This window comes from Neophocaena asiaeorientalis, unplaced genomic scaffold (genome assembly GCF_003031525.2).
Source record: "Neophocaena asiaeorientalis asiaeorientalis breed wild unplaced genomic scaffold, Neophocaena_asiaeorientalis_V1.1 scaffold258, whole genome shotgun sequence".
Lineage (NCBI taxonomy): Eukaryota > Metazoa > Chordata > Mammalia > Artiodactyla > Phocoenidae > Neophocaena > Neophocaena asiaeorientalis.
In genome coordinates, this window is record NW_020172591.1 from 3125929 (window position 1) to 3142325 (window position 16397).

The window sequence follows — 16397 nt, forward strand, 5'->3', positions numbered from 1 at the left end:
GATTACTATGTGTCTTGGAATGTTTCTCCTTGGGTTTATCCTGCCTGGGACTCTCTGAACTTCCTGGACTTGGGTAGCTATTTCCTTTCCCATGTTAGGGAAGTTTTTGATAACTCTTCAAATATTTTCTTGCGTCCTTTCTCTCTCTCTTCTCCTTCTGGGACCCCTATGATGAGAATATTATTGCATTCAATGTTGTCCCAGAATTCTCTTAGGCTGCCTTCATTTCTTTTCATTCTTTTTTCTTTTTCCTTCATCTGGTACATAGCTCTCTGCCTTTTCATCTTGTCTATCTTTCTCTGAATGTGATTTTTATTCCACAGGCTGCAGGATTGTAGTTCTTCTTGCTTCTGCTGTCTGCCCTCTGGAGGATGAGACTATCTAAGAGGCTTGTCAAGAAATGGAAAATTTTATTCAAGCCAAATTATAACCCAGGAAGAGCATCTCAGAAAACTCTGAGAACTGTTCCACCCGTTAGAAGTCAAGGCACAGTTATAAAAGTTTTCTGAGACAGATAGCTGTGCATCAAATGATGTATTATTGACAGTTTACACAATCCAGATCTAAGCATCATTGTGGCCCCTTACAAGGTCAAGAAGCAATGTTATCTTATAAGGAGTTGTGTTATTGATGCTGGAAGAATGTTGCTCTTTTTGGCTGAGGATGTATTTCTGCCAATGTAGGAGGTTTGGTCGATGCATAATGCAGAAACACAATGCACAGTCAGGGGAGAGCCGGGAGGTCAAAGGGCAGAGAAAAAATGTTTTATGTTTAAATTTTTCCTGTTTTGCCATAAACTATGAATTTTATTTCACACATGTAACCTAGCAGTAAAGAGACAGGACTGTTAATTTATCCCCCAATGCTGATATCATCATTTTGGGAGAATGGGGGAGAGAAAGGCAGAGTGGAGGGAAGAATGTATAAGGAGCTAACTCCTCAACTACCAGGAAGCCAAGAGATGTGTCCAAAATGGATAAGTACTACACAGTAACATGAGCATATTATTTATCAATATGGAGTAAATACAATGGGGGCCTATGGAGAGTAGACAGAAATGGAGCAGTAAATGAATGTTTTTCTTTATAAGCCTTTTGATACACGTTGACTTTTCAGCTATGTGTATGTATGTCTTTGACTAAATAAAAGAAAAGGAAATAGACTAGAATGAAGGAGATGCATGGGAAGGTATGGCAGATAGTGAGATCTGGGGCCCGGGGTTGCCTTCCTTCTCCTTTCTGATATTTCCAAATTTTCTGTAATAAAAGTGTAATGTGTTTATAATTGAAACATTTCAACAAACACTTTTTAAAAAACATACTTACAAATATTTATGCCAAAGTCATAGTCCCAAAATGTTGATGTGCATAGACATTACCTGTGGAGTTACTTAAAATGCAGAAGCCCAGGTTTTACCCTCTGAGATTCTGGACCATTATGGATGCCCTAAATAGACCAGAAGTGCCACATATTGTTCAAAATATAAAGCAATACCAAGCCAGGAAACTTTTCTTTAATTTCCTAAATTACCCAATCCATAATACATATAGAATGGATAGGACGCTTAAATAGTGTTTTTCTAGACTGGACGATTTTCTAATCTGTGTGTGTTCCTGCAAATGCCTCTGCTTTGCTAGTGCTCCCAGCAGCTGCCAGCTGGGGTACAGAAATGTGCATTGCAGCACTCTCCCCTGTTACGTGAGAAACACTGCTCCGGGACCCCATTCCACACGGGGGCGCTCTCCCAGTTTGGTCCCTGTACCTCAGAGTCCATACGAGATCCAGCTCTTCCTTCCACTCCCAACATCTGGGACCACTCCGTAACCACAGGGGCAAGAGACACACTTGGAGCTTTCCTGGAAAGTACAATTTGTTTCAGAGCAGGAACAGCAGCTAGTAAATTCAACCGAAAAAAAAAATTAGCATAGTGAAGCAAGTTCCCTCAGGCAATGGGAGTCCCAGCCTCCGCTGGAAGTGTTCAAGCATTACTCATTCTGCTCTACCACCCCCCAACCCCTCATCAGGGGGTGACATAGAGAGCTTCCCACAGCCAGGAAATGGCTGGATTTCAAGGTCCCTCATAACCCGAGAGTGGTAGTTACCTACAGCAATTTTGCCTTTCCCCGTACCACCCCCACAATCCCCCACACCCACCCACCCCCAGGGACATTTAACAATGTTTAGAGACATTTTTCTTTGTTACAGCTGGGGACTGGGGTGGGGTGCCACTGGCTTCTACTAGGTAGAAGCCAGGACTGCTGCTAAAAATTCTACAATGCACAGGACAGCTCCCTCCACACACTCCAATAAAGTATTATCTGACCCAAAATGTAAGCAGAGCCTAGATTGACAAACCATGTGCTAGAAACTGTGATACAATTATTCAAATGAGGTTAAAAAATAAGCTGTCCTCTTCTTTTACCACAATAAAGCTCTATTATCTATTAATACTTGGCTTGATAAAATGTGTTCTATGTGCAGAAATTAAAACCATTTACAGACAGGTGCATCAGTCAACCTTTCCCAAATAGGATCCAAACACACATTATTGCCACCTCTCCTTAGCAGGCACAGCTGTAATCTCATAAAAGATGCTTTGCATGATATGCTTTTCTTTAAGTCTTATTTCACAACAGAAGCTGGAGATGGTAAAAAATAAAATCTGTATACAAATCTAGTGAGAAAAACAATTTGACAAGTGATGTCCAATGCTAAAAATAAAGTAAGAGGTGTTAGTTTACTAGTATTGAGGAGAATATAAGATGCTATAAAGCAAGTTCAAGAATATAAGATGCTATAAAGCATGACATTTGTTGGAACGGATGGTACAATTGCGACATCATACCAGAAATAAAAGATCTGGCAATGTGCTAAGGTAAGGTGGTCTGTTATGTTTTATTATCATGTAGATGTGGTGAGGCCAACAGATTAGGAGATGACTGATTGTCACTGAAAAGGATGTTTGTAACTCATACTTCTCCAGAGGAGAGGGAATGGTGTGCCACACAGGGCCACACGAGGAAGCACCAGTGTCAGTTAGGAGGCAGAAGAGGGAAGCAACAGCAAGAGTATTGCAGTTTTTATGGGAAGGAATGGGTGAAACAGGGTAAGCAGACTAGTTTGAATAATTTCATCAGGCTGGACACAAAGGGTTTCTCTAGCTGTCTGGTACCTGGCCCCAGGTGAATAGGGCAGGTGGATAGTGGTCCAGAGTGTGACAGCTCCAGTGAAGGAGGTGATTGGGGTGTGGGCTCTGGATCCGTTTCTTTCCTTCTGACAAGCACACTGGAGGGCAAGCTGTTTACTATCTCTAGGAATTGGCTAACCCTGGGAGGGGCAGTCCCCTCAGGGTCATCAAGGCCCCAAATAACAAAGCATCAGAATACAGAAAATAAAAGACATGGTTAATACACAAAGGGAATGTCAGAATGAATAACGAAATATCAAAACAGTAAGCTTATTCCTGTTGAGTGTACATGGGTCCATGGGAAGGAGATATATGTCCAAGAAAGGTGAATGAAGCATGAGAGAGAGGTTTCTCTCTCCTCCGTACATCGGGTTTAATTCAGATGGCTGGGTCATATAATGGGTGAACAAAACCAGACATACACCCAAGTGCACATCAACTGATGAGTGTATAAATAAAATGTGGCATATTCATACAGTGGAATATTATTCACCAATAAAAAGGAATGAAGTACTGATACATGCTACATCACAGATGAACCTTGAAAATCTCATGCTCCGTCAAAGAAGCCAGACACAGAGGGTCACATATTGTATGACTCTATGTATATGAAATGTTCAGAACAGCCGTTGTACAGAGATTAGTGGTTGCCAGTGCCTGAGGGGAAGGGGGAATGAGAAATGATTGCTAACAGGTACAAAGTTTCTTTTGGGGGTGATGAAAATGTTCTTAAATTAGATAGCAGTAACGGTTGTATGTCTATGAATATACTAAAAAAATTAAACCGTACACTTTAAAAGGGTGAAATTTATGCTATATTAATTATATCCAAATAAAGTTGTTATTAAAATAAATAAATAAGCAGACTGTGCAAGTTTCCTCCTAAGACACAGTGATGGATTTATAGTGACTGAATAAGAAGGTAGGGCTCGGGGCTGGCTGTCAGCCCAGGGGAAGGGCCAGCCCCCAAATCCCTTCCCGACTGCCTGGTGTGGGTAATTGTATTCCACCCGTAGCTATTTATAACTTTGAGACTTGAAGGCTTTTGATACTCGAGAGCCTCCTATTAACATGCAAATAATCCTGGGAGAGTTGTAAAATAGCAATCACTCCCCAAAGTGGAATGCAGTCTTGCAAAAGAAGCTGCTGGCCACCTGCATTCAAATGTGTTAGTGTAGGTATTGCAAAAACTGCCGTGAGCCTCAGCTCAGTAGGTGACAGCAGGTAAAAGGACGGAGGGTGTCTCAATCTGGGACAGAGAGCGAAGGAGGTGGAGCCTGGGAACATCCCGGGCTTCACAGGGAGGCATGGAGGTGAAGGCAGAGAGTGGCAGAGACAAGCCCGCACACCCCACGCCGAGAAGACTCTCTTCATTCTCCCTGAGTTGACAGTACGGCCACCCACATCAGGATGGGACTAGGGTACAGACTGGAAAAGACCTCAAGTAGGCTCGGGGGAAAATGGAGCAGGACAGGAAGTTAAAGAAAGGCACAGCATCACAGGCCAAGAGGCAGGGCAGGGCTCAGCTGGCCTCAGCCAGGTAGGAGAGGATAGAGGATGCTGAGTTCCAGGGATGGGACCTTAAGGCAGCAGCACCAGGACAAGCACAATGAGCCTGAATCTCTCCCCATATCAGGTTCTGACTGTGGTTCGGTTCTGCACAAAGTGAACACCAATGACAGAAGGACCAGGCCAGCCCTCACCAGCCTCAGTAGAAGGGTGTGCTCTAAGAAATATGTTGGTGATCGATAGATTGCCGTGACCTCCCTGTGTCAGTAAACATTACTGACGTTCTACCTGACACAGGCCCTGCAGCATGTGGAGAGATTGACACTTGGTCCCAAAACGGAGCGGGGAACTAGTTACACCCAGAGTTGGAAAGAAGGCAGAAGATGTGCCTCCTGTGGTCCCTGGCAGAGAAAGGCATCCTCCTTTTAGACTCTGGAGCAGCGTCACTTCAGACAAGAGGGCTGGGGGCGGTGGCATAAACCGTGTCACTGCCTCCTATTTTGTGAGCAGATATTATCTGACAGCCTGGAGAAAAGGTACTTAAGAAGGGGAAGGGGGAAGGCACACACGGAGATGCTGCTGTACCCAGAAGCGGGAAAGCCATCCTGCATCCTGGTCTCAAACTTGAGTGAGAATCGGAATCACCTGGAACAGAAAGGCACATGGCTTCGTTAAGTCCGGGGTGGAGCCTAACAATCCGCAGACGACACTGATGCAGATACTGCCCATCCCGCAGCCAGAAATTATGAACCAGCGCCCTGGATAAACTATCTCACCTGTTTTCTCAGGTCATCTGAGCAGACGGGTCCTGAGAAGAAACACACACAAGTCTACAAGGAAAGGTCCAGTGCCACACAAGCTGGCTAGGGAGAAACAGAGGGAGAGATTCCACTGAAAAACACAAGTAGTGGAATAATAACAGCAGCTAACATGGATTTATTGTGCCCTTAGCGTGTGGGGAGGACACTCTAAGTGCTCTATGATTTATCTCATTCAAACCACAGGACAAGCCCACAACGGTGGTGCTATTCATATGCCCGTATCCCCTGTTTAGTTGGAAAGGGAAACCCAAGAACAAGGGTGAAAAGCAGCTGGCCGGTGCCAAGATTCAGTTCCAGGTCAAGTGGATCGACATCCTTAACCACTGTGCCCTGCTGTTGGCAGAGGAAACAGAAATGACACTGGAAACAGAGATGCTAGAATCTTCTTTCCCTCATGAATCCTCCTGCTAGGCCTTCAGGAAGGCACCTCAACTTTGCAAGCTAGTCTCTTTTTGGAGAGAAGGAGGTGAAAAGGGAAGCGTATTCATTTGGTATGGATGCCCAGCCAAAGTACCACAAACTGAGTGCCTTAAACAACGGAAACGTAGTGTTTCCCAGTTCTGGAGGCTGACAGTCCGAGAGAGGTGCCGGCAGGTTTCCATCCTTCTGCTGGCTGCAAGGGAGAATCTGGTCCACGCCTCTTGCTTAGTTTCTGGTGGTTTGCCGGCCATCTTTGGCGTTCTTCGGTGGATGGACATATCACCCCATTTTTGCCTTCATGTTCTCACGATGTGTGTGTCTGTCTCCAAATTTCCCCTTTTTGTAAGGACACATTCATACAGGATTAGGGGCCTCATCACACCTGCAATGACCTAAATTCCAAATAAGGCCATACTCTGAGGTGCTAAGGGTTAGGACTTCAACATATAATTTGAGGGGGACATAATTCAACCCATAAGAGGAAGCAAAAATCTTCCTGGTATGAACTCCAAATGCTAGATCCTAAAGATATCAAAAATACTTTGGGAATTCCCTGGCAGTCCAATGGTTAGGGCTCTGTGCTTTCACTGCCGAGGGCCCGGGTTCAATCCCTGGTCAGGGAACTAAGATCCCACAAGCCACAGAGCGCGGCCAAAACAAAAATACTTCCCTGGGCAGGGCCAACCCACCATATGTATACACTAAATAAGAAGCCCCACTTTTATCCAAGACTTTAGAAATCAGCGCCTACGATGTAGAACCAAGTAGGAAAAAAAGAGGAGTACATTAAGGGAATTTTATAATGAGAATTCTTTTTTTCCTAACACTTTTCTTCAACTTTAATGCTTCTCTTTCAGGTATATCTACCATCCAATTATAAAGTAGGAATGCAGCAAGTCAGGTGAAAACGGTCTTTTGGTACCTGCCACTAACCACTGTGTGAACCTCTCCTCTTTGAACAGCATTTGAATAAAAGCTGTGTTCATTTGAGGAGAGCAAGGTTGAAACAGAGAAGATGGATGTGAAGATTTCTCGGAACAAAGGTCTAAGAAGTAAAGCAAAGAGAACTGATGTTCTGTATCAAACCGCCTGGGAAAGACAGCAATCCAGTGATTTCATTATTTGACATTTTCCCACTCCCTTCCACGACTCAGGGTGGGGTGTGCCAAAGGTAGAAAAACGCAGTGTCTGAATCTCACAAGAAGTTCCTGTGACTGGGGATGGGCAGAACAACTTTTCTTTGGGGACAGAATGCAGCATCCTAATTAATTGGAGAGAGCACGGCAAGGGCATTCTTGAGGATGCCAATTTACATCCAGCACAGAATTCAATCTGCCTTCATGTATATCATGATTGTTTAGAGAGGGGATGATGAAGAGACTTGGGGTCCAGCCTTTGCTATAAATACCTCATTCACTCTCTCCTTTATTCACTGTTTGTTGGACTCCGATGATGTGCCAGGTGTTGTGAAAACAGTGAGTTAGAAAGTGAGATTGAACCAGCGCCTCCTCTTGTGGGGCTCTTCGACCTTCAACAGTACTTTTCTTCATGTGTTAGTTCCTCAATCCGAAATTTGAAAATTGAATTTCCCTAAAGGATTCAACTCGGGCTTCCCTGGTGGCGTGGTGGTTGAGAGTCTGCCTGCCGATGCAGGGGACACGGGTTCGTGCCCCGGTCCGGGAAGATCCCACATGCCACGGAGCGGCTGGGCCCGTGAGTCATGGCCGCTGAGCCTGGGCGTCCGGAGCCTGTGCTCTGCAACAGGAGAGGCCGCAACAGTGAGAGGCCCGCGTACCGCAAAAAAATAAATAAATAAATAAATAATAATAATAAAAAATTATTGTAATAGCATCCTCCAGGCATATTAAAGACCACAGAAGTGAGCTCTGCCCTACAGGGTGCCACAGGTGAACATTTGCATATGTCAGAGTAAAGAACATTTCCACCAGTCTTCCCTGTTCTCCAGAGACAACCCTGGGGCCTCGCAAGTATTGGCAGAATTTTAGCAGGCGGTGAAATGACACACACATGTACACTCCCACTGCATGTGTGTGTATGGTGAATGTGTGTGTGTGTGTACACGTGAACACAGATATCTATGATCTGTTGGGTTGATGATGCTGGCAGTGAGGCAAGGTGGGGAGGAGAGAAAAAAAAAGTGTTGAGAGAGAGGAAAGCGGAGAGATATTTAATCTAAATGTAACCTTTCAGTGACATTTCTTTCTGCAGTAGCCATCTAGCTAGTGAATGATGCAGCTATTCTTGGGTTAACACCTTAAGAGAATTTTTTGATTGAAAATGTGGATTCTTTTCAAGAAAATAGGGAAAGCTACATATTTAGATGCAAGCCATTCAGGCCGAAGGCACAGCAGGCTAGGCCTTATTGGGTATGAATGTGCCAATGACAGCCTTGTCCTGTCAAGCCTTTGCTGTAATTAATTACACACACCTTTCGAGATTTCAACAGAAATGAAGCTCTGAGGGTTTCCTGGGGACGATCCACAAAAGCCACAAAGCAGATCTCTTTGACACAGACTGAAAACATCAGGTAGTAAGGGGTTCCCTCGGCTTGATTCATGGGAAATAAAAGGAAAAATAACTTAATTTTGGTATTTGTGACAGGCAAGGCCTAAAAATCTGCAAAGGCTCCACAGGCAACAATCTGGTTTCCTCCTTTTCCATGAATGATGCGCTGGGAAGGCCGAGCCGGAAGAAATAAAAAAACAACAGCCCTTCATTCAAAGTAGTTCGTTGGAGGAGCAAGGTCAGAGGGGTGAGAAGGATGGGAACATGTGACCCAGAGGACACACAAAAGCCAGGGAGGGGGCAGGGTGGGAGGGCTGCCACTGCCAACCCCCCCCCCCAGTTCTCCCCACCAAAGCCAGGGTCACAGTGTCAAGTTCTCCCCTAAGATCTCCTTTTACTCTCAGGAAAAAAATTTTTTTTCTACTTGACATCTATTTTTAAAGATATTTTTCCCCCTATAGTGTACATGCTCAGGTCAAAAAGTTCACTCAGGGACTTCCCTGGTGGTCCAGTGGTTGAGATTTCACCTTCCAATGCAGGGGGTGCAGGTTCAATCCCCGGTCAGGGAGCTAAGATCCCACATGGCTCGGGGCCAAAAATCCAAAACATAAAACAGAAGCAATATTGTAACAAATTCAATGAACACTTTAAAAATGGTCTACATCAAAAAAAAAAACCTTAAAAATATAAAAGTTCACTCAGTCCGCTTTCAAAATGCCCCTGTGGTGCCCTTGTCTGAGCAGCTGACACAGGCGCTGGGGGCTGGGGCTTCGAACCTGCCCAAACTTACTTTGCAATAGTACAGAGTAAGAAAGGGCCAAGCAAGGGATGGGGCCGGGGAGGGAAAAGCACTGACTCCTGGGCAGAGAGAGGCGGGAGTGTCTGAGGCCAGCTGCTACCTCAAGTATTTCAGCATCAAAAGCTGATCCAGCTGGAGTTACGGAGCTCCATGTAACTAACTAGCATTTTCTCTTTTCTTCCTGGCTAATGGCGTGTGTGTGTGTGTGTGTGTGTGAGAGAGAGAGAGAGAGAGAGAGAGAGAAGATCCACCCACTGTCCTGTCAAGAAACAACCGAGGGACTTCCCTAGCAGTCCAGTGGTTAGGACTCCATGCTTCCACTACAGGGGGCACAGACAGGTTAACTGAGGGGTGAAACAAGATGTTTTCTAGCAAGAGGAGAATACACATAGATGTGTGTGTGTGTGTGTGTGTATGAAATGGGTATTTGTATCCCTCAAACATATATTTCTCAATTATTTTGTGAAGAAATTGAGAGCAGGAGATAAAACAGAGCATTAATATTCACTTCTCATTTTCAGCCCGAGGAGTTCATTGGGCCTGAGCAGGTCTGAGGCTATTACTTAGATTGGGCTTGTTATTCGTTTCTCCATTTATATCCATTTATTGCATGTATATTTATTTTCTTTATGAAAATCATCGTTTCTATGTACAGCAGAATATCCATGTTTAGTTCTCCCTCAGTTCCCCTCATTCTTTTTTCTGGATATTGAAAAATCTCCTTTTCAGAAAAAAGTTGATTAGACTTGTTTACTGGGTGAAAAATATCCATTCTCCAAGTGTAAAATGAATTAGTAGGAAAGGAGCTTTTTGGAAAAAATAGAATTATTGAATCTAGATTGGCGTAACATATATTATACTGCAGTTTACTCTGAAGAGAGAGATGAGATATGGATGACATCATTCTAACAGAAAATCTCTCTGGAAAAATAGTTTCCTGCTTTGAAAGAATTTTAACAAATGGTATTTTAGATGTAAGATTGAATCACATTGTAGGTCAAAAACAATTAAACATCCACAATTTCAATGACTGATTCGAATACAAGAGGACTGAGAAAAGCGTCATGATTTTTTTACTTAAATACAAAAAGTTCCGCTTGAATTGTACATTTAAAATGGGTGAATCTTATGGCATATAAATTACATCTCAATGTTGTAAATTAAATGTTTGTGTACCCTCCAAAATTCATGTCAAAACCCTATGCTTCAGTGTGGCCTTTGGGAGATAATTAGGATTAGACGAGGCCATGAGGATGAAGTCTTCACGCGTGGGATTAGTGCCCTAATAAGAGTGGGGAGAGGGCTTCCCTGGTGGCGCAGTGGTTGAGAGTCTGCCTGCCAATGCAGGGGACATGGGTTCAAGCCCTGGTCTGGGAAGATCCCACGTGCCACGGAGCAGCTGGGCCCGTGAGCTACAAATACTGAGCTCTGCGCGTATGGAGCCTGTGCTCTGCAGCAAGAGAGGCCGCGACAGTGAGAGGCCCGCGCACCGCGATGAAGAGTGGCCCCCACTTCCCTCTCTGCTCCCTGCCATGTGAAAATACGAGAAGGTAGCTATCACAACCTGGAAGAATTCAACCATGCTAGCACCCTGATCTCGGACTTTCGACCAGGGAGAAATAAATTTCTATGGTTTACAGGCCATCCAGTTTATGATACTTTGTTATATAGCAGCCCAAATGGACTAAGACATGCGATAAAGCTGTTACAAATACTATTGAGTTATTTATTCATAACTATTTGCAAAGCACTAACCCATTATTTATATGTAGGAGATCTACTGAGGGTCCATGAAGCTCTATGAGTTATCTAACTTATCCAGAGAAGGGGAGAAAAACAAGCCACAATGAAAAGCCCAGACCTTGCTCCTCTTGGCTCAGTCCCCTACCTCACAAGACTTGAGTGTAAAAGGGCCCAATCTATTGCCAGCATTTGCAGTTCTCCAGGACAGGAGGATAATTAAGCCAAGGTCACAGAAGTTTGTAGAAAAAGAGCCAGAAACCAAAGTCCACCGTCTCAACTGCTTCTTTCTCCATGGTAAGTTAACCATTAACTTGAGACCAAACAGGGACTTCGTCTTTTTCTCTGAGGCTTCCCTCTTCTACTGTGACACACCTGCTTCTCCCTACCCCACCTCCTAGCCCACCCTGGAAAGTGTTATCAGACAACAGCCTCCCTGTGGAAGTTCACCTCAACCCAAAGGGTCCATGCTGGGAGATAGGAAGAAAAACAGAATTGGCAGTAACACTCTGAAAGTCTCTTGGGTGCTGTCCAGCATGCCACCCGCTAGCATGCTTTCCTGGTAGCAGATGGATCCACTAAACCTACAGGAAGCCCTCTGAGAGGTGCTTCTCAAATTTGAATCTGCAGCAGATCTAAAATGCAGGTTCTGATCCTTTAGGTCTGGGCTGAGCTCTGAGAGTCTGTATTTCTCGCAAGATCTCGGGAAATGTTGATGCTGCTTGAGCAGGTACCACACTAAGCAGTGAGTTTTTGAACAGCACTGCTCAGAAGAAATGTAAGGCAAGGCAAAAACGTGAGCCCCGCAGACAATTTTAAATTTTCTGGTAGCTACATTAAAAAAGTAAAAAGAGGGACTTTCCTGGCAGTCCAGTGGTTAAGACTCCATGCTTCCACTGCAGGGGACCCGGGTTCGATCCCTGGTTGGGGAACTAAGATCTCACATGCCACCGCGGTGCGACCAAAAGAAAAAAAAGTAAAAAGAAGCCGATGAAATTAATTTTAATACTACATTTTTAATACATTTAATAAAAATGAACTTATTTACAAAAGAGAAACAGACTTAGAGAACGAACTTATGGTTACTGGGGGAAGGGTTGGGGGGATAGTTAGGGAGTGTGGGATCGACATGTACACACTGCTGTATTTAAAATGGATAACCAACAAGGACCTACTGCATAGCACAGAGATGTCTGCTCAATGAAACGACCTATATGGGAAACATTTAGGTTTCCCACTGAAACAACCTAAATGGGAAACAACCTAAATGGGAAAAGAATTTGAAAAAGAATAGGTACATGAATATGTATAACTGAATCACTTTGCTGTACACCTGAAACTAACACAACATTGTTAATCAACTATACTCCAATATAAAATAAAAAGTTTAAAAAAATTTTAATCCTACCTTTTTATTTAACCCAATAGTTCAGAATGTCATCAAAACTAATGTAAGAATTTATTTTTGAGGTGTTTTACATTCTTTTTTTCATATTAAGTATTTGAAATCTGGTATGTATTTTACACTTACAGCACATCTCAATTCCAACAAGCTGTTTTAAGGGCTCGGTAGCCCCATATGACCAGTGGCCACTGTTACAGGACAGCTCTAGGGACCTCCTCACGCGGCCCTGTAATGCCTGGCCAGGCACCCCACAAGCAGCAAATGCTAAGGGGAATTATTCCCATTCTACTCTATTCTTTCCTGGTGAGAGGTCTGCTAAGAGTTCCTGGAGACTCAGAAAAGGAGACAAGAAATGTCTTGTCTTTTAGGGAGGGGCATGATTCCAAGAGAGGAAGGAGGGCATCTGCATTTGGGAGCCTAGCAAGGACATAGGAAGTTCAGGGTGGCCAAGTGTGGTGGGTGAGAGGCAAGGAAGAGGCCCCAGAGCTCCTGAGCTGCTCGCCGGTCCCTGACTCTTCGCCACCCATCACTGACCTGGTGCTGCATTGGTCCCTGCCCCAGACTCTGAGGTCACGGCCAAACTCACCAACCTATGACTTGAATTTAGTGCCAAAATCAAAGAGGGTAAGAAAGAAATTAAAGAAGTATAAAATAAAGAGAAAAAGGAAAGTGAGACAAGTGGGAGATAAAAGAACCCCAAGGAAAAGAAAAACTCCTCTAAACACTTAACCTCTATTTACTTTCTCACTTCCTCACTCTTAGTTCCCAGACTACACACAAAAAGATAAATTTTGGAGACTTTTTTTCCTGCCTTAGCCTAGAAACAGGAGGAGGCTTGAAGCTACAGCATTTAGCTTTTACAAAACAAGCATGAGAGTATCCTTCGTGACTCTTCTACAGAATTGGCTTCTGGAAGTCATAGAACTGGAGGACCATCGACTTCAAACTCCCTTCAAGGCAGGAATTCTTTCAGAAACAAGGACAGCCAGCCAGCCCTTCCATGAGAACTTCCAGAAAGAGTTCACTACCTCCATAAGACATCCTTTTCCATTTTTAAGAAATGTTACAAAATTGTTTCTATCAAGTGGAAATTTACCTCCATTTAATGTTCATCCACTCATCCAAGTCCTATTTTCTGGAACTACGCAAAATATATGTCATCCTTATCCTTTAAATAATTGAAGACAGACGTTCTGGTGTGCTTGTCCTAGATCTCTTCCTGTTCAAGTCTGCCAACAGTTTTATATCAATCTGAGACCAATATATATAATATTATAATTGTCCAGAAAGAGAATTAGTTTAGTAAATTATAGTCCTTACATACAATGGATTATTATGCAGCCATTTAAAAATGATGATGGAGATGTAGATTTATTGACATTGAAAGATTTTTACCATATGTTAAATGATTAAAAAGCAGGCCAGAAAACCATATGTATAGTAGGATCCCATTTTAAAAATACATATGTAAGTATAGATAAACAGAGAGAAAAGTCTAGGAGAATACACACTAAAATATCACAGAGGTTATTTATGGGTGAAGGCGTTATAGATATTTTCATCTTTTGGCTTAACAGCATTTTCTCATTCTTTTACAGGAACATGTGGTACTTGTATAGTACAGTTAAATAATGTTTTCTGTAAATAAATTGTAACCAGTCTTCATAGCAGATAAGGATCAGTGACAAATCATTCATCATTCATTTATTCATTCAATGAATGAATGTCTACTATATGTCAGACACTGTTCTAGGTGCTGGAAGACAACAGTGAACAAGACAGTCAGAAACCCCTGCACTTCTGGAACCGACATTCTAATGAAGAAGACAGATATCAAAAAAGAAATAAGAAAAATATATAGCATATTAGTAGTAACAAGTGGTCTGGAATAAAAATAAAACAGGCAAAGGGTAGCAAGTGTACGGGAGGTTGAAATTTTAGGTAAGATTGTCAGGGAAAGCCTCACAGAGAAGGTGCTAATTGAGTGAAGACCAGAAGTAGGTACAAGGATGTGCCAAGGTGTGTGTGGAAAGAGAGTCAAGGGAGAGTAAGTACAAAGACCCTGAGGCAGGAGCATGGCCCACATTCAGAAACTATCAAAGAGCCCAGCAGGGCTGGAGTGGAGGGAGCTGGGGAGAAGGAGACAAGGTCAGAGAGGAAACAAAGGCCAGATCAGCGGGGCTTCGCATCACTCTAAGATGGGCAGCCCACGGAGGTTTCTGAGCAGAGGGCTCACGTGATCTGACTTGTGTTTTAACAGAATCACTCTGGCTGCTGCTGTTGAGAATAGACTGAAGTGGGTAAGACCAAAAGCAGGGTGACCAGGTGGCCTCTGGAATCATCCAAGCAAGAGATGACAGTGGCTTGGACCACCATGGTAACCGGGTGGTTAATCAGATTAACCAATTGTTAGTGACCAGAGTATATTTTGAGAGTAGAAGCCTCAGGACTAGCTGACGGGCTAGACGTGGGGTATAAAAGACAGAAAGGAGCGCGGAGGTTTTGAGGAGGAACGATTGCAGTGATTGTATTTGAGATGGGGAAGATTGGGGAAGGGGCAGACAGGGTTAGAAGTCAGGAGCTCAGCTTTGAACATTCAATCTGAAAACCTCTTGGTGGTTTTCACCAAGTGGAGGTATCAAGAAGATAAATGTTTCTGGAGACAAAAGGAAAGACGCTGGATAGAGATATGTTAACGAAACAAAATTCAACTGAGAGACAAAAAACATTCAACTGAGAACATTTGAAAGATCTTACCGGCTTCAGGCATTGATTCATGAATCAGGCAGCCTCTAGTCTAGCAGATAGAAAGGAACCCCAAGGAGCTGTACAAAATGAAAAACTTTTATAGGCAGAAGGGTGCAAGAACAAGAAAGTCAGGCAAAAATCGGATCGATTATCACAAGGTTACCTTCCCTTTCGGCAGGGGCCTATCAGGTAGATTATCTAACTGGTGTTGATCAGGGGATTCCCGACTGACTGGTTCAAGGTTCCATCTCTGGGAAAATCAAAACCTTAATTAAGCTAAATCTCGGTTTTGGTGACATGGGGCTTCGCATAAGCAACTCCCTTTGGGGTCCGTTGTTCTTAATAGACATAAATCAGGAGCTGTCAACAGATGGGACTTAAAGGTATGAGACCGCAGGAGATGACAAGACTGTCAGTGTAGGGAGAAGAGCTGCAGGTCTGAGCCCTGGTGCACCCGACGTTATAAGTTCAGGGAGAAGAGGAAGATCCAGAGGGAGACTGAGAAGCAGCTGAGTGGAGAAGGAAAAAAGATGGAGAAACTCTAGCATCCTAAAAGCTAACTGAAAAAAGAGATTGAAGATGGAGGGAGTGGTCAACTGTGTCAAGGGCTGCTGCTAGGATAAGTGAAGGGAGGAACGAGGGTGACCTTGGGATTCAGCGACACAGAGTTGTGAGTGAGCTTGGCCAGAGCAGTTCTGGTGGGGCAGTCAGGGCTGGAAGCAGTGGTGAAAATCTCCTAGGAGTAGGATCAAGAGAGGCTGGGAGGAGAGAAACTGGAGACAGCTTTCTGGGAGCTTTGCTCTAAAGTGAAGAAAAATAGAATCATAACTAGAGAGGAGGAATCCAGAGAGGGTTTTTTGTTTTGTTTTTTCTGAGATGTGAAACATAACAGCATGTTTGTCTGTAAGTGGAAATGATCCAGTAGAAACAATAGGGAAGAGAAGGGGAAATTACCGGTGCAGTGTTTTGGGTAGATGAATAGGTATGGGATCCAAGCACCAGTGGAAAGCGAAGCCCTTCCTAGAGGCTCAGGCTCATCCTCCACGGTACCAAGACAGAAGGAGGAAATGGGAACAGATGCATCTACCAGTAAGTAGATATATTGTAGGAGCGTGTAGGGTTGGTCTCTGATTGCTTTAATTTTCTTACTGAAACAGGAGGCAAAGGATATCTGCTCAAGGTGAGGATGAGGTGTGAGGTGAGGTTGGAGGAAAGAGGAGAAAGTGTGAACCTATCATCTAG